The following is an 18,711-nucleotide window of genomic DNA, read 5'->3' as shown; positions in this document are numbered from 1 at the left end:
GAGTATCCCTGCCAGTTTGGAAAGCGAGCAAGCACAGGAGCTTAGCTTGTCTCTGAATGGAGCTCTGTGTGAGAAGTTAGTATACGTTTGAGAAGCTTCTGATGCTTATAATGCATACTCTTTTGGTAACGCTGTTGGGATTATAGAGTAGGAGGAGGCAAATATATCGACCAGCATGCTGTTTATCCGCCGGCTCCACACCCTCCAAACAGAACACCATTACTCAGGCTAGTTTGGAGAGGCTTAACACCTGTGTTTTTTTCCTCTCAGTTCATATAAACTCATTCTCTGTCTCCCTCTCACTTACTTTTTGTCTTCCAATGCAAAGAAGATGAGGCTGAGGGAATGAGAAGAGCTCCATTATTGCTGTATTTTCTTTCCAGTGAAACATTATTTACTAGAAAGATATCATCCTAGCTTTTAATCCTCTTAGCGGTGGATTGCGGTTGTACTTACAGCGCCATGCACCTGCTAAACTGCCTTCTCTTAAAGCTGAATAAACACAGCCGCAGGAGCTGTTGCCATCCCCGGCTGAACCCATCAGCTTTTTGTATGAGTAAGGGAGAGAGAAGGAGCTCACAAGAAGTTTGGAGGACAACATCTTGACGAGCTGAGGCTCACTCGAGACTCCGCTTGCTCTCCATTCAGCTATGTTCAGACCCCAACCTAAAGTGTTGTTCTTGGTAGTCTACTCGGAGAGTTGCCTCAAGGCCACCAGAAAGGAAGCTTGTGTATACTGTAAAAATTCTCACATAGTCTCACTGCTTTATTGTAAAGGAAGTGGTTGACTGCCATTAACCACATTATATTAATTTAAGGACCTTTGTTGTATTTATTGCAAATAGTAATCGACTCTGTGAAATGGGAATGGTTTTGCTTATTTTGAAAATGCGTAACAAAATTACAATAACAAAATTCAACATGTCCGAAAAGGAGTCGGAAGAAGCATAGCCTATTTACCTCTAAAGTATCAGCAGAAGACACAGTGAGGGAATTTTGACTGCAGAAATACAATATGAAAATGTGAAATATTAGCTCATGTGGTGATTGAACATAGCTCCCTTATCACTGGCTTGCCAGGTTGGCCAGCTGTAATGATGACTTATCACAGAACTGAGGAACATGGAATATCTAACAAGATTGTGTGACATGACAAACACTGCCCTTAGGAGACTGACACACACATATACACACCACACTGTGGCTCCAAACCAGGCCATGCTGGTTGGAGATGGAAGAGGAGCAACACAGTTTGCGGTGCATGTGGGAGTGAGTAAGGTGCATGTGTCATTCGTGTTAGATGAGATGCCGCATAGTGGCAACTCTGATGAATGTGCGTGTGCAAATGGCATTCAATTATCTGGAAAAACTAACATGAGTGTAATCTGTTATTATAGTATCAAGATTTGTTTTTCATGGACAAGTATCCTAAAAGTTACTTTGGTTTTGCTGGCTTATTCACCTTTTGATTTTTACCTTCAGCAACAATGCAATGGGACTTCGGAGGCGGAATTCAATTCATTCCAGAACCTCTAATTTGAGCCATTTTTCCTGAGTAGGGCAGCAATGGATCAGTAGGTAGAGCAGATCATCTAGAAACCAGAAGGATGATCGTTTGAATCCCTCTTCCTGTCACTGCTGTTGTGTCCTTAGGGAAAGACACTTCACCCACCTTGCCTCCAGTGCCATATAAATGTGAATGAATGTGTGACAGTGGTCGGAGAGGCTGTTGGACATGTATGACAATATATGGTTCGTCTATATCCATGTATACAGTCATGGAAAAAATGATCAGACCACCCTTGTTTCTTCAGGTGCTTGTTGATTTTAATACCTGATACAACTAAAGGTACCTTTGTTGGGACAAATATAACAAAGACAACAAAAATAAAAAAAAATTTGCAGTACAATGCTATAGCTATTCACGTAAGAACTTTAGTGATTTTGGTTATCATCAAGAAAACCATGGAAGTTCCTAGATATCAGCTCTTCAATGAATCTCTAATGAGCTTTATTTGTTATCGTCATTATATTTCTACTCAATCACATGCCAATTGTACATACAGATTTTCCAGTGGAGATGTGAACCCAGATCTCCGGACTGTGTTAATAAAACACTCACTTACAGTCTTAAGTGACAAAATAATTCAAAGTATCCTTTGTTGTGTCGCTCAGAAGGAATCATTGAATGATCACTGGGCTGAGACGCTGTGAGATTTAATGTCACGTGCCAGTTTTCCCCTGAAAATTACATGATTGCATTCCGAACCGTACAACCTTAGGGACATGTGAATTCAGAGGCCCCAGCCTACACTGTACATTTTCATCAACATTTAGCTTCCGATTTAAAGGGGTTTCTTTCCAGACATTAAAGCTTGGCTAGGGGCTAGGTCTTTGAAAGAATTAAAATTGAGAGAGGCTGACGAACTGATACACTAATTGACAAATTAATTAAAAGATATACTCAGATATGTTTGTCCATGAATTGTGAAATTAGTACACAGCTTTAATTGTGATTTAGAAGAAGAGGGGAGGTAGTATATATGGTATATATCTGGGTCAGAACATTGTTCATAAATGCAAATTTGTATAGCAAGTCAGAGTAGGATAGTAGGCTCAATGTATTAATTTATCTGAAGGAAGACAAGTACATATTGTCATTATGAAAGAGACCGTAGATATGTCTTGCACTTTATCTACTTTTACATTAACCTTGTGAGGAAAATTACAAAAAGAAATTACATTCTTTGTGTTTTTCAGCCTGGCTGAACCTAAAGACCATGACACTGGACCATTTGAGATTAATAAAACCAGATTTCCACTATTATTCACAAAACCATCTAACTTATTCTTCCCACTGTCTTTGTTGTTTTAATTATTTTCATTCTTTCTGGAGTTTTCATTAATTATTTTCCCCTGGAAGGAACTTGTTTGCCTTCTCTCTTTGTCTATGAATTGCTGGCATTGGAATGAATGTGTTTATAGATGTGACCCTTAGCTGTTTGAAGTCTTAAAGCAGTTCTGCTGTCAAGAGCCAAAAACTCTGGCAAGGTCAGCTCATTTCTGTTTACTTTTCAAGCACTATTTACCCTCTGGGGCTTTCAAAAGCACTTCTGCAAAACATCACTTCGACGACGAGAGGAGGAGAGAGGTGAATGGGTATGTACAGAAGCGATTCAATGAAAAAACTCAGGGGATTGCAATAGGATCGTGGAAGCAATACTATCAAAATATAATGTGGAAGATGTTCTCATTATAGTTTGGAATGTTGACGAATCAACATTTTCAGGTCCTATTAACACTAGTATGCATATTACTAGCAAACACTAACACCTTAATGCAAAGACAATTTTGCATGGTAGATCCTAAGGCCATAGCCTGAATGCAAAGCCATGCGGTTGAGATTAACCCATCAATAATCACTATCTGGTGTGCCATGCATTTGCCCCTGCAGAGCTAATGATTTATCTCTCCTATATGGGACTGATCACTATCAGATTGATGAATGCACTAACCAATCATGTTCCAGCAAAGCCTCGGCATGTACATACACCAATAAGCCATGATGAACAGCCAGTGTTGTCTCTTATTTATGCTGACTGCAGGGGGGGAGGGCTGTGAGCAGTCTTTGAGGTTTCTTCCAAGGATGTGGTCATATACTTCATGTGCTCATGTGTATGTAAAAAAAATGGACTTGTGTATAAAGGTGTGGGTGGTGTGAAATGAATTGCTCTATTCCCCCGAGACCAAAGAGAAGTCATTTCTGGTTAACCTCTCATTATAGTTCAGATCTCTGGAACATGTTGTTGGATCTGGATACGTCATGGCGTGAAATCCCACTGCAAACATCCTTTCTCCGGTCTGCATTATAGGGTGAGAGAGTGGAAGTCATTATGTGAGCATGTGCTTGAAAATGTGTGTGGATGCAAAGCTTCATGGACAAATTGTGTTCTTCCAGTAAGATGTACTGCATCTGCCCTTGAATGATTGATGTCGATTTTGCCCTTGTTGCTGTTGTTGCTACATAGCCCGGGCCCCCGTGTGTTCCATGCTGATGTCCTTGTATAGTAAAGCTCGGGTTTATTTTCTCTGGACTGACAAAGACACCTCCTCTTGAACTTTTATAGCTCCTCTTAGTGATGTGTATCTGAGAGAGTTGACCTCGGTCACCAGGCTTTACAGGCTTCCGCCTGCATCTCATCTTGCCTGTTTGTTTTTCCTTCACTTTGCTCTCTCATATTATTGCTTTTCATGCATTTACACACAAGAAGAATGACAAATGCCAGACAGAAAATAAGATGGATGGTGGCATTTGTGAATGTCACAGAAATTGTCTGTTCATTTTAAACTGTGTTGATCATTGCATGGGCTTAAACTGTATTAGCCAAACTATTGCTGTTGGGTAGTAGTTCAAGTAGTTCAAGTGCAAGTGCTATGTCATGATTAATGTTATTTTAATATTTTTTTTAATGTGCTGGCCAACCAGTCCAGGGTGTACCCCGCCTGTCACCCGAAGTCAGCTGCGATAGGCTCCCCCGAAGCGGCATCAAAAATGGATGGATGGATGGATGAATGTGCTTGCCATTTTTTTCTCAGGTTAGACTCACAGCAGGCAATCTGGACCGTGGACAAGCACACTTGACACTTAAAGTCGTGAGTACTGTTAACAAACTTAACATTTAGGCAAGAAACATTTGAATAATAATTTACACAATGATTTTAGAAACCTTCCTCCCTAAAACTTGCAAGCTACTTTTTTCCCAGCTGCATCAGTTAAGTCCACATGCATACGTTGCATTCACAAAATAAACCGCAACTGCTGGTCAAAGTGAAAGAGCAAAGGACCAATATTTGGTTTCCCTGGGGTGATATTCAGTCTTGGTCAGTTCATTGTGTAAATCCCAATAAAGATTAAGTACACAGCATAAAACCTAATAAATGCCAAAACCAGTAAAAAGGGTTAGAAAGAGCTTAGGTACACAAGACTCCCACAAACCTAAGCTAGAGCAACTTGTATGATACCTTATACTCCCAACCTCGCATGCTTCTCTCCATTCCGTCACACTCGGTCTCATATTATAAAACAATATTTAGTACAGAGGTCCCGTTCTACAAATTGTTGACCAGGCGCTCAGGGTTTAAAGCATGTGGGCCTAAACTAAAGTGACAGTTATTTGCCCCTCAAGCCCTGAAGGAAGAAGTCTGTAAAGCTATTTCCTGTTGTGTCACATTTCTTGGTTGGGGATGTATTCCCATGTATTACACCCTTGTCTAAGCATGCGCTCATGATGTCACTCCACAACCTTTGTCCACACTTTATGGCAAAGATCCAAAGGTTAACCAAAGTTGTTTGCTGTGACGATATGGTCATGGGTTCCTCATGCACTGAGGATGGTGAAATACACTAGGCTAGTTATCATGGCCTCTCAGGGATGATAAATATGGCTGTGATGGAAAACCTCAATTATATCCTATACAAATAGCAGATATGTATAAGACTGGAGTGGTTGCATTTTGCAGATTTTGGTGTGTTTCCATTTTCAGTGGTTGCAATGCCTGCTGTGTCTTATGACAGAGATCCCACATATTGGCCTTGGCCTCATCTGGTTCCCGTTTGAAGCTCACGCCTCCTTCTCTAGCACATCCAACAATTCCTCTTTTGGCTAGAGGGCTCCACTTTCATTATGTGGAAAATCAGAATCATGATACAGTCGAACTTTGAGGGTCAGTGGTCCAGACCGGTGGAATTTTACTGCGTTGTTACTTCACGTATCTTCTGATGTATGTACATGTATTTACAAGTATGTATATGTATGTCTTCTTCTTCTTTTCATTTCCCTTGTTGAGGCTGGTTCTTGTCATGGAATAAGTGTCCTCAAAAAAACTAAATAAAGCTAATGTGCATTGTTACAGTATACATGTACATGACCTTGGTTACTTTAGACATATTTTCCCAGATATTGTGGGGCTGTTTTGTGGGGCTATCCACACAGAAGCGTTTTCAGGTCAAAACAGCAAAGTAATCTATCGTTTCAGCCTTTCATCCACATGGAAATGGCGTTCTGGGTGCCTTGAAACAGTATATTTTGAAAACGACTTTCAGAGTGGGAAAATCTGAAAATGCCGGCTTGCCATTTCTGTGTAGACAATCTTTTATGAAAACGATGACATTACCGACCCGTCGAATATTTGGACTGGCATGACTCACCCCAGTCGACATTCTCCTGATATTTGTCTTATACTGTAAAATGGCTTGCAAAAGTAATTGCACTTCGTTGTAAGTCTAGACGAGCCTTGGGAAGCGGAAGACGATGGACTGGTGCGTATACGTTCTTTCTTCTTCTATAGTTTGGTGTGTCACGGGGTTCCATCTGTGTGTCTGTTTACAGCGACACACGTAGGTGTGCCTTGTGTATTACATCGTTTTCACCCAGTGAGAGTACAAAGAGTACAAAAAGCCAAAGTCAAAATGACATTCAAACTGGAATTTGTTTTGAAATAAAAGCATTACCAATTCACATGGTTCATGGTCAAACTGAAAGTCTCACTGCAACAAATTCAGTTAGGGCCAGGGTTTTAGGTTTGTGCATTGATTTTCATAAAAGTCAATAATACATTGAGCTTTTTCAAGTCGCACAAACATTAACTCAGACTTGTTACGGTGCACCATTTTTTGCTCAAACTAGTAACAGGTTGCCTTAACACCAGATTACAGTGCTTTTTACATTACATTATAGCACATCTGATTTATGATAGACCACTTCAGTTCATCAAATTTGCCTTGCAGGCGACTTGTTTGACTTGTGTTTTTTGCTTAGATTTTAATACACTGAAGCTTCATAAACATTGAAGAAATCTTGCAGCAATTCCAATCAAAACAGTGAATTTTGTTTAGACTGAATGAGATGTGTTTGTTTTACTAATTACGTTTGTCTGAATAAGAAATGCTGTTTGTGTGATTTTTGGTAATGTGCTCGGGACAGATGCAGCAAAATCAAGTCAAACCAGAGCATTATCATGTTCTCCGTTCTTTCTGTCACAAGTATCTCAAAAGTAGGCCTTGCCAGAGGCCTTGATACTCAACAACATTCAGTCAAAGGTGCATGGTGTACCTGGGATCACTCGTCAGTACTCAGTACAACTTTCTCACTGCAAATGATGTCTTTGTGTATGGAGGACCACACAGTGTCATCTGCAACATTATTGTATTTTTTGTAGGCAAAGTCATAAGGCATCTTACAAATCCACAATATTCCATGTGTTTCTCAGCTCATTAACACCTACACCTTGACCACACATATGGAATGCCAGGCAATGTCTGGTGGAGTCATTCAATGCAGGGGATTGTGCATTGGCTAAACGCTTTGTGTGATTGCATAGTGGCACAGGTGTCACCGCGAACCGTCTGTTTTTGTTTCTCATCTCTTTTTTTTCTGTGCAGTGTATTAATGTACTTCTTGGCCGAATATGTCAAAAATCTGGTGTTAAAACACATTTGCATGGTGACAATATGTGCAATAATGCTAACTTTCAGACCATTGTATGCAAGACCTGCTTTATTCTTTGCAATTAGTCAATTATTAGGGCTTCCCGCATGAACTGCTTAATGTTCAAATTTGCATCCGCCGTCATTTTTTCTGCCATTCCGCCTCACCCCCTTCCATGGCTTCGCCCCCACCTCCATCTATTGCGACCTGGTTCTTGATCTCTACATTGGGAGCATATACCTCTGATAGGATTAATAATTCTGACACTTTGATGTTAGAAGTGTGTTTTACAATGACAGAGTTAGGGAGAGGGGGCGATGGGCAGGGAAAGAATAAGACGGAAGGAAGAAGGCAAAAGGCAGGGATAAAGACAGTGGGAAAAGAATGATGGCAGAGATGTAAAGGATCCTCTCTTGGCAGCCAGTTGTATAATCTCAAAGTGTGTCAGTCAGTGCATTACCTCCCCCAAGGTGGTTGTGTCATGCTCTGTCGATTGTCTTTGTCAGTTTTGTACAACTTCCTGTCTAGATTTTGATAAATTCCCTTGGGTTTTTTTTCAAGCTAGTATGGATGTCCACATTAATCGTAAGAGTGACTCACACAGTGATTACATTATTACCGTAAATATATACAATTTAAATAAAAACTTGTCAAATCTTACCCAATCAGGTCAAGTATTTTCCGGCAGTTTATTTTTTCAGGACTTCCAATTTGTTACTGTAAATATTTGTTGTGGTTACTGAACTTCTTTTTACACTTGATGACAGTTATAATAGTTTGACTATAAAACTGATCATTTATTTAGCATTGGAACCAATGCTTTGAAAAGCAGACCAATTACAAGTTAAATTGGAAGTTGACCAGCGTTCTAAAAAGATTGTGTTTGACCTTAGAGCTTTAATTATGTCTTAAAGGAGCACATGACAAAAGCACAGTCAAAGCCGTTCACTCATTGATTTGGCCTGTATTTACAGAAGTGTGTCGTCGTTGCTCTGAAGTAGTGGGGGTCAACGAGGGGGTACAGACCAGGCTTCTATTCCTCATTGACTCCCAGACTGAGGCCTAGGCCTCAACCATTAAGCCAATCACTCACAGGCAGCTGACCCTCTAACAGCCTATCACCTTACGTGGCCTGCAGGCTGAGAGCAAGTCGACACAGACAGAGGTGTTGGTGAGAGTTATAGTTATTGTAAGATGGCTTGGTAAGAGATGGAGTGAAAGTGAGCAGAAGAAAATTAGTAGAAATGCTTCGTATGGCTTTAGAAGCCAAAGGTGAGAGCAAGTGGTGAGCGAGAGCCGCCTTAATCTGTGGCTGACGAGGGCACCAACCAGGAGCCCCTTGTGCAATAATTACATTAGAGTCAAATGGATCCCTGTATCTTAAAGCAACACATTTCTGCCCTGCAGGAGAATCCCTGTGTAATTGTAATCCAGAAAGACGAGGCAAGTGCAATAAGTGCCTACCTTTTTAAAGTGAAGAGGTTTAAGAGAATGCTTTTGTGTGCGCGTTAAGCGTGTGTGCTTGTGTTGTTTTATGACTTTGACTATGCCTAATGGTTGCACAAATGCAAAGAAGAAGCATCTATGAGGAAAATATACAAGAATTGTTTCGATGTGAATGGAATGATTCTGCCGTTGGACATATAGTGGTATAGTGTGTTGAATGTATTTACATGTGTTGTGGCACTTGGCGAGAGTGTATGTTGGCAGCCGAGCTTTTAGCATTGCTTAAGGGAAAGGTGGATGGTAGGATGGAGAGATATACTATAAGAGAAAAGGATGGATAGAATGAGAGGGGGGGGGGGGGTTAGTATATCTGGTGAGCAGAGCCAGGCGCAGCCGGAGGGGAGGAGAGGTTGATCTGTTTAGTGTCCATCTCCTGCCAGCTTTCACTGGTCATTAAAAGTAAGCTGTTATCAGACAGTGCAGGGAGGACTACCCAAACAGGCAGCACAGTGCTGCGTCTTCAGGTAACAGCTCCTTATCTTTTTTGCTGATTGCCTTCACGCTCCCAATCCGTCTGACGTTGGCATCTCAATCAGTCTTAAAATAATCTGCCTCCTCGTGGAGCAGCAGCGCAAGAAGGTCTGTCTCTGTACTTGCATCGCTCCCATTTCTCCCGCTCTGGCACCCCGCCTCTCCCTTCCCGACTTGATTCTGCATATTTAATGCAGCAAAGCGTTTGGTCCCGCACACGTTATAGGAAATAAACAAACAAGTCTCAAAATCTGCCAAGGTGCGTTATGCTCTCTTCCTGAGAATGTGTACCTGGTGTAGTCCAATCTTGCAGATCTGAACTTTTGGCTCCTGCAGGATAAAGAGTCATTGGATCACACATCATAGTGGAAGCCTTGAACCTCTGAGAGCATGACAGTATACAGTAGAACTTCCATGCATGTATGAACTTATACAATTTCTGTATTAAACACATTTTAATAGCTTCTTTATTCATTCATTCATTTTCTATGTCGCTTGTCCTCACTTTACACAATTATTTCTTTCTTTCTATTTATTTATTAATTTAAGAATCGGTCAACAATGAGGAGGTGCTGATTTCAATATATAAATGTTGTTTGTCAGTAGTGAGAAACCTTGTAACCTTGTAATTCAGCAGCAAAAAGGAAAATTTCCAATACAACCATATAACCGCCTTCCCTGAGCTCATTAAAGACAATTTTTTTGTACCACATGTCCTTCAGGGCTATGCTGGAGCTGGAGGGGAAAAGGTCTGTACCAATTCCCAATCACAGATCAAATATGAATGGGGCATTGAGTTGAATGAAAAGTCCTAAAAGTCAGCTCTATGTACCATTACACCACCACCCTGTGAAAAAGTGATTATTTGAAATTAGGTAAGAATCAACCTTTCCTTCAGAGTAGTGGTATTCTTCCTCTCACATTCAAAAAAACATGCATGCTAGGTTAATTGGAGACTGTAAATTGTCCATATGTGTGAATGTAAGTGTGAATGGTTGTTTGTCTATATGGTTGTGTCTATATGTATTTGTCAGTGTGGTCATTTGAAAGTGCAATAATAACATTTTTATCATTTCCATGTCAGCAGTTGTCTGTGAAAACCGACGACAAGCTAATGCCACCATCCCAGACCTTGCATACATAAGCCAACAAAAGTCTAGTTTAAACACTTCTGGACTTGGAAGTGCGTGTGCGGCCTGTGTGTGTAGTATTCTTCCCAAAGTGACATTCCCAACTGCTACTAATATTTGCACAGCATTGTCATCTGTCATTGAAATCAGAAAACCAGCCTTTGGTCGTGGCCGTGGATGAATGGCACAGCAATGACCCTCAGGATCTTGTCGGGTATCTCTGTGCATTCAAAATGACATCAATAAAATGCACCAGTGTTCGTTGTCCATAACATACGCCTGCCACACCATAATCCCACGGCCACCATGGGGCACTCCATCCACAATGTTGACATCAGCAGCTCACCCACGATGATAGATACACATTGCCTGCATCTGCCCTGTACAGTGAAAACCGGGATTCACCCTGGAAGAGAACAGCTCTCCAAAGAGCTAGACACCATCGAATGTGAGCTTTGCCTACTCAAGTCGGTTATGATGATGAACTGCAGTCAGTTTGAGCCTCTGATGACGACGACAAACAGATGATTGATGATTGTCCCTGAGAGAATATGGAGGTCCAGGGCTGGTATGGTTACATGTGGTCTGCGGTTACGAGGCCGGTTGGATACACTGACAATTTCTCTGAAACACCTTTGGAGAAATGAACATTCAATTCACGGCAACAGCTCTGGTGAACATTCCTGCAGTCATGCCTATTGCGCACACGCTCAACACTTGCAACATCTGTGGCATTGTGCTGTGTGATAAAACTGCACATTTTGGACTGGCCCTTTAATGGGGCGAGTCTAGGGCACACCTATGCAATAATCATGCTGTCTAATCAGAATCTTGATGTGCCACACCTGTGAGGTGGATGGATTATCTCGGCAAAGGAGACGTTCTCACTAATACACATTCACGGTTTTGTGAACAATATTTGAGAGTGGTATGCCGTTTGTGTACATACAGAAACTTGAAAGATGGGACCAAAAACAAGTGTTATGTTTATATTTTTGTTGAGTATGTATAAAAAGCTGAAAAGTATACAAGCAGTAAGGATAAGTTCAAGAGAATATGCCAATTTCTCGACAGTTCCACTCCCAAACACTATATATGTATCACATATCCCTTATTTCCTCCCAGTGTGTTAAATATGAGAACTCTTCAGTGAAAGGCTGTCGAGGAAATTCTTTTTTTTTCCTAATGTGACTGGGTCAGAGTGACTGTAAGAAAGTGTTCCTTGTTTCTTGATTTTGCTACTACCTAGGAGATGTTGCAGTCTGTTTCTACAATATTATCCATCTATCCTTAGGAGCTGATTCTTTAAGGCAGACTCATCTATTCAATAGAAGTAAGGAGGCAATCACATCTTCCTATTGCTGTTGGGTTTAGGGCAACACTGGGGGTACATATCATTTCTCACATTATCAACTGTTTTCCTTAGTTCCATCACTCCTATTTAATTGTCGTTGCAGCATTCCTTCCATAATCCAGCCATAAAACTTTACAAAATGAAGGAGAGGATGCTTTCTTACCATTTGGCTTGCTCCCTGTTTTCTTTCTAACCCCCCCTTCTCTCTCTAATTTGTGGTATTATGTTACCCTCTTTGCCAAATGCTGGTATGTCAAGAAGTGGGAGTGAGATGTGTCAAAGGAGTGTGCTACTACTGCAAGACATTTGATAATCCGTTAATCCTTTCGGTGTGTTTTCGCAAAACCAAGCAGAAAGCCAAGAAACGGTGTTGTCTTAATGTGAATGTTGCAGCATTGTATGACATTTACATGAATGTTTACGACATTTCCCTGACACAACAAGCAATTTAAAAGCATTGGCATAGAAAAACACTTGGCTTAGATAGATGTGTAGATACGTAGATACTGTATATAGATTGTGGTGTGCAGTCAGGGCCAGCAAGGCCGTCTCTGCTGGCCTAACCATTACCAGAAGCACTGACCTACATTTTAAATTTTAATTGTAGCATTTGTTCCATCCATCCATCTATGCCGCTTACCATCCCTAGGGTCGCAGGGGTATGCTGGAACCTATGCCAGCTGACTTTGGGCAAGAGGCAGGGTACACCCTGGACTGGTCGCCCGTCAATCACAGGGTGCATATAGACAACCATTCACACTCACATTCATACCTATGGACAATTTAGATTCTCCAATTAACCTAACATGCATGTTTTTGGAATGTGGGAGGAAACCGGAGTACCCGGAGAAAACCCACACATGCACGGGGAGAACATGCAAACTCCACACGCAGATACCCAATGGATTTAGCATTTGTTCCATTAGGTTATTTTAATTTATTCCCCACAGCTAGCTCAGCAGCTAGCACCAGGTGAAATCAAAGTTTTTATTGGAGCACGACAAAACTGAACATAAAGAAATAAAGCATGTCAATTTTGACCCTGTGAATCATTTGCACTTTTTTCTGTTTTGAGAATCACGCAGACTGAGCAGTTTGGTTGGTTTGGTTTGGTTTGGTTTGGTTTAGTTTATTTGAACATGAAGGTTACAATGGAATACATCTCATGTATCATTATTTCACAGTTCCACATGTCCAAAAGGAGTAGGAAGAAGCAAAGCTTATTTAATCCTACCCCTTGTCTTGTTTAAATGCTACAAATTGTTTTAAGTTGTTGCAGATGTTATCGCAGCTCCTTTTATTAATCTAGTTTGATAATCAGGTGATTGAATGCTGGATGCCAGCAAATCGTACAGTAGTTTGTACGAATAAATTAATTGTATGAGGTTCTCAATAGTATTTCAATGGGGGAACAGAACAACAATTCAGAACCACTGCACTGTATGCATACTAGAGCTGTATATTAAATATTTAACAGATGACATACAGAAGAACATTGTTATTATATTATATATTTCTTATTCACTGTGTTAATGAGTTGGCAACATGAAGATTTTTGCTATTCTATTATCCCTGCTGTAAAAGTCACCACTCTGAATGTTGGTCAGTGAGCATTAAAATGAAAAGGCATATGTGGTTGCATCTCCAGTAGATGGTGTAATAGTGACTGTACAGTCCATATTGGCTATACTCCCACCTCACAGTGAGTCAGATAAATGAACATCACTACTTCACTTCTGATGTCATATGGGATTCTATACTGCAGCTGACAACCGAGTAATAACTCCTCTATCTCTCCACCTCAAGTTATTTTTTTTCTTTCTCTGGTGCTCGCTTGTTTGCTTCCTTCTACTTCCACCCACAATGCATCCTTCTACCCCGCCGTGATCTGTCTCGCTCCAGTCCTGCTCTGTCTCCCGTTCTTTGTCTCTGCCCTCATCCATGTGATGCGTGATATGTATCATTGGTTAAGACGACTCCTGGCCGGCATGTTGACATTCCCCCGTGCCTCTTCATCTCTCCCCGCAGAGCTGAGTGCTGCTGAGTTGTGTTGATTAATGATATTGATTGTTTCACACACTGGTTGACTTTCAGTGATGGAGGGCCAGAGAGCAAGAGACAGAAACAAGAGCACAAATGTGAGATAAATTGTAAGAAAAAAATAATAACAACTCACACTCGTTACATTATCCCCGCGATGCATACGCACACACACACATCCATAGAAGCGCTGTTTCCATGGAAACCATACCATAGCAAATGCATAGAAAAGAACTGCAGGAAAACACATGAGCATCACAGGTGACAGGAGGCATGGAGGTATTATATATACAGTGAACAAAGGGACACTGTGGACAACTCAGTGTGTGCATCAATGGCAAGAAAAACAGGATGTCAATATCCTCTCAGGATGGGTCTCCCTGGCGCCTGATAACTAGTGTCAATAGCAATGAGGAAGTGTTAATACCTTTTTAGGGGTGGAGGATCTTGCTCTTGTAGAATTTCTTACAAGATCTCAGGTATTTTCCTATATGTTTTGGCATTTTGTCCACACACCATTGTTGTTGGGATGTCTTTACTTCCTTTCGTCCTGATTGGCTAAAATGCCTAAAGTTTAAAGATTACAGTGGATCCTCTAAGGTTGAAGATGTGACGTGAGACAACCACATAAGAAACAATATCTTTCAAACAATCACTTCCAGTGTCGAGGTGTTGCCATCATAAAACAAAACCTTTTATTACAGTAAAGTCTTAAGCAACATTTTTATGTTTTTAACTGTCATAAAAGTGTAAAAAAAATAAGTTTATTGCTTGCTATAAGAAAACAAAATCAAATTAAAACAAAATACCATGTGATGATAAGTGAGATTATAAGTTATATTGTACTGTGCAGCCAGAACAGTACAGAGATGTCACAACAAATTAAATTTCTCCATTCTAGATCACCGGGATCCAGAAATCACATATTCCCAGTTTGTGACATGATTTCCTGTTCTCTTCATTACGTCTCCTCTTTGCCATCACTGGTGCCATTTTGTTAGAACACATTTTTACCAATAATTTCCAAATTGTATGATATTTTAGGTCTTAAATTGCTGAGGTTCCACCATATAGTGCCAGTTTAACTTTGACTTGTTGGTGAACACGGGGATTAGTGGAGGGAGGTGGGGAGGCGACAGAAGAGCCACGTTGATGCTGTTTCACTTTAGTCCGTTACAAACATAACTTTAAATAGTGGAAGGTTGGAGCGGTAAACGTGCTTGCTTTAACTTTATTGTAAACTTAGGCAACAGGTACAATCATCATTACACACACTGGCCCGGCTCATTTTCTGGAATGTGTCTCCGTTAACACAGGTTGCAAAGAGAATGAGAGAAAAATGAGATGAAAGATGAGGAAAGGATTTCGTGGACGAAATCTGTCTGTAATGTCCCAACTCTAAAAGAACCACGATCTATTCTTCACAGAGACTTACTGTGTTTTCAAGACTATAAGTCACTCCGGAGTAAAGGTTGCAGCAGCCAAAAATGCACAATGAAGAGGAAAAAAAACATGTAAGTTGCACCGGACGATAAGTCGCATTTTGGGGGGGATAATTATTTTATAAAATTGGAGACCAAGAACAGACATTTAATCTTGAAAGGCAAGTTATACTAAAAACAATAAAATGGATAATAACATTTCTTTCTGCTTCTCCTTTTCCAATGCATATTTCACTATTTGCAGCATGTAATCTGCAAAATTTATTTTTGGGGGCATTTGTGGTCCGTCTTTCTCAGCTGTCTCTATAAGCGCCATGTCGCGCCGTGTGGCACAGTTTGACAGAACCACGTGACACTCCAAACCATAGAAGAAAGAATGGATGCGCATAAGTCTGTCGTCTTCTGCTTACGAGAAGTGGAATTACTTCTGTGAGTCATTATGGAGGATAAGAAATATCAGAAGAATGTCGGCTGAGGTGAGTCATGTCCGTGAGTTATGTTGGCTTGTCGTCAACGCTCACTTCTGGTCACGTGACGGTGACGACGCGGCGGTGGGCCAGTGGGCCTGTATACACACCCACTCTGGAAGTCGTTTTTTAAAAATACTGTTTCAGGTCACCCGTAATGCCATTCCTGTGTGGATGAGAGGATGAAGTGGTAAAATACTTTGCCATTTTGACCTGAAAACGTTTTCGTGTGGATAGTTCCTGAGTTGTCTTTATAAGTTGACATTGTACATTTTCAGTGGTACAGGAGTGATTAGGAGTAGCAGACACTGGCTGTAATATCTTCACATATCAACTAAAAGGAGAGAAACTTATCACTTGTTTGGCTGGCTTGATTTCAGAGCAGGCAGCAACATCTTGTCTCTAGCATAATGACAGCACAATTGACAGCTCCTCCGTACAACAGACATACTCCACAGATGCCACATTAGTGTGGAAAAAATAAACATATATAAGTCACTCCGGAGTACAAGTCGCAGGACTAGCCAAACCATGAAAAAAGTGTGACTTATAGTGCGGAAAATACGGCAGTTATCACCGTGTGTTTGGGCACTCGATTCTGTGGACTGGTATGTTAGGCGCACTGTTTTGCCGCACGATAACCGAGATGAGTGTACGAAAACATAAATATTTTTACAAAAGTTTTAGTGCCAAAATTAATCTTATGAAAACTGGGCCATACGAAAACCGCCGTTCTACTGTATACTGTATATATCCGTATGTGAACATGTACTGTACATAGATAGATGGTGTTATAAGATTGTTCTGGATATGAATTCACTAATAGCATATTAAAAGTTGGCGGTCCCTGTGTGTTATTTTTCCAGCATCAATAAACTCACTAATGTTCAACAACCACGGGGCAACATTGTTTATGATCTAATGATAAGGCACTTGATTCTTGAGATGGGAATTCCCCCCTCCCCCAGTAGAGCTTTTCTCTCTCACAGGCTTGATACGACACATGTGGAGAGTCATACCACAACTCTGCTCAAGGTTTGCAGGCTCCCATGAAACACATTAAAGTTCGAGTTCATGTGGCCGGCCGTTCAGGCAGGATGCAGAGTGTGTGAGTAAGGGTATGTCCCACATGGAGTCAGAGGGAATATTTCAGGAAGTGTAAGATGCTAAAAGAACATGTGATGTGCTCACATTTCCTCACATTCCTACTGGCACTTGTGCAAATAAATACAAGTGTTAGCCTACATTGATTGTGCTGAGTGGAGAGTAATGGAGCAGGGCGTAACCTTGCTGAGGTGTGTCACCACAGCTTTGATGCCTTCAACACCCGTCCTAAACAGAAACATGGAAAAGGTGGTAGTGACGCCACACCATCGCTGGTCTGTATAGATGGATGACCAATTGCCTTCGGGTGACACTGAATAGCTATAAAACTGTGATTCCTTTTTCCATCATCGTATGTATGGATTAATTGTACCAGTTGATGTTTGTGCATGTTTTTTAACTCTTGTGTATGAGCATGTTTAGCATATGCTGCCCCGGCTATGTGCGTTTATGCGCTCTACTGTCTGGCCTTCTCTTGTTCTCCCAGCTGTCCTAACACTAGTCTGTGTTGACAGTAAACACAGCTGCAGGTCACAGAGGCCTCGCTCTGGTCCGACATGGGGATCTGAAGGCCGAAGGGGGGAGCGGACCCAATGCACATACACACAGAGGGGGAATGAATGCAGGAAAGGGATGGTTGGACGAAAGGTCAAGACTCTTTGCTCAGAGACCAGAGGACTAAAGTGGAAAAGTTAAAAGAGGATATTCCACTTTCCTTTCAGCACGTGCCCCCTCGGCTCTTGTTGAGGTTGGCAGAGGTGCTAAAATAGAAGTTTCCACAGTTGAGCCTGTTCATGCAAAGAATGATTAAAAAAAAGTAATTTACTCAAGACAGTTTTAACTAACAATGGATTCAAACTGTATTGTTTTGGCTTGTTAAGAGATAAACCTTTGAAAACGGGTGTCATGGTCCTAAGCGTAGACCTTAGGGGGTGAGGGGGGGTGTAAAGACCTGACTACCCGCTGCCAGTGCACTGCACCATTGTCCTTGCATATTAGTACCATTGTCCTTGCATATTAGTGTGGCTCAAGCATAAATACCGTCACCATTGTCACCTGCAGCACCAGAGAAGGCTTGTGTTTTTTGGGGGGATGAATGTTAAAATATGACAAATTTACGGGAAACTATTTTGTCGTCTGCATTCTTTATAAACAGCATTGACACAGAATTGGGTAAGAAGTTCACCCAACAATTTTCCACCTTTGGGGGACATATCAAAGCTGTAACCAAGGTGGGACTGTGCCAGTGTGTAAGGGTATTTAGCACCCGAGACTCACTTCTCCTACGCTGTTGTGTCGAAAGCAATTGTCACCGCCCTACATGAATTTCATACACCATACATCGGCTAACTGCCGGATCTTCCCTTATGGATCGGAGGATTTTTGTGAGATGTGTATGTAAAAGATGAGTTGCGGTGAAGAGGATCAGATCATGTTAACAAAGAACAGTAATAAAGAAGAAACAGGGTGACACATTTGTAGGTCAGGATCACAACACAGCCATAAATGATACCAGCAGACACAAAGTGACCCGAGTGCTCATATGGCTCATTAAATCTCCATACTATCAGACGTTTCAGCCTTTTTACTTCATTGTAGATTGGATGTGTCTTAAGGATCGATATGCTGTGATAAATCATCTCTACATAGTTTTATTTAACAGATGACATTAGCATTGCATACAGACACACAACCATTAGAGGGTCCGTG

At 41.1% G+C, this 18,711-nt stretch overlaps 1 protein-coding gene across 2 annotated transcripts in view; it reads left to right on the top strand.

The window, feature by feature from the left end:
- Positions 1-18,711, top strand: part of LOC129179358 (X-linked retinitis pigmentosa GTPase regulator-like) — a 377,871-nt gene that overhangs the window by 254,016 nt on the left and 105,144 nt on the right. The gene's annotated exons all lie outside the window — the stretch shown is intronic.

The sequence above is a fragment of the Dunckerocampus dactyliophorus genome, chromosome 4, assembly GCF_027744805.1.
Source record: "Dunckerocampus dactyliophorus isolate RoL2022-P2 chromosome 4, RoL_Ddac_1.1, whole genome shotgun sequence".
In the NCBI taxonomy this organism is placed as follows: domain Eukaryota; kingdom Metazoa; phylum Chordata; class Actinopteri; order Syngnathiformes; family Syngnathidae; genus Dunckerocampus; species Dunckerocampus dactyliophorus.
The sequence above is the reverse complement of the archived record's forward strand: the minus strand, read 5'-3'. Positions and strand labels throughout refer to the sequence as shown.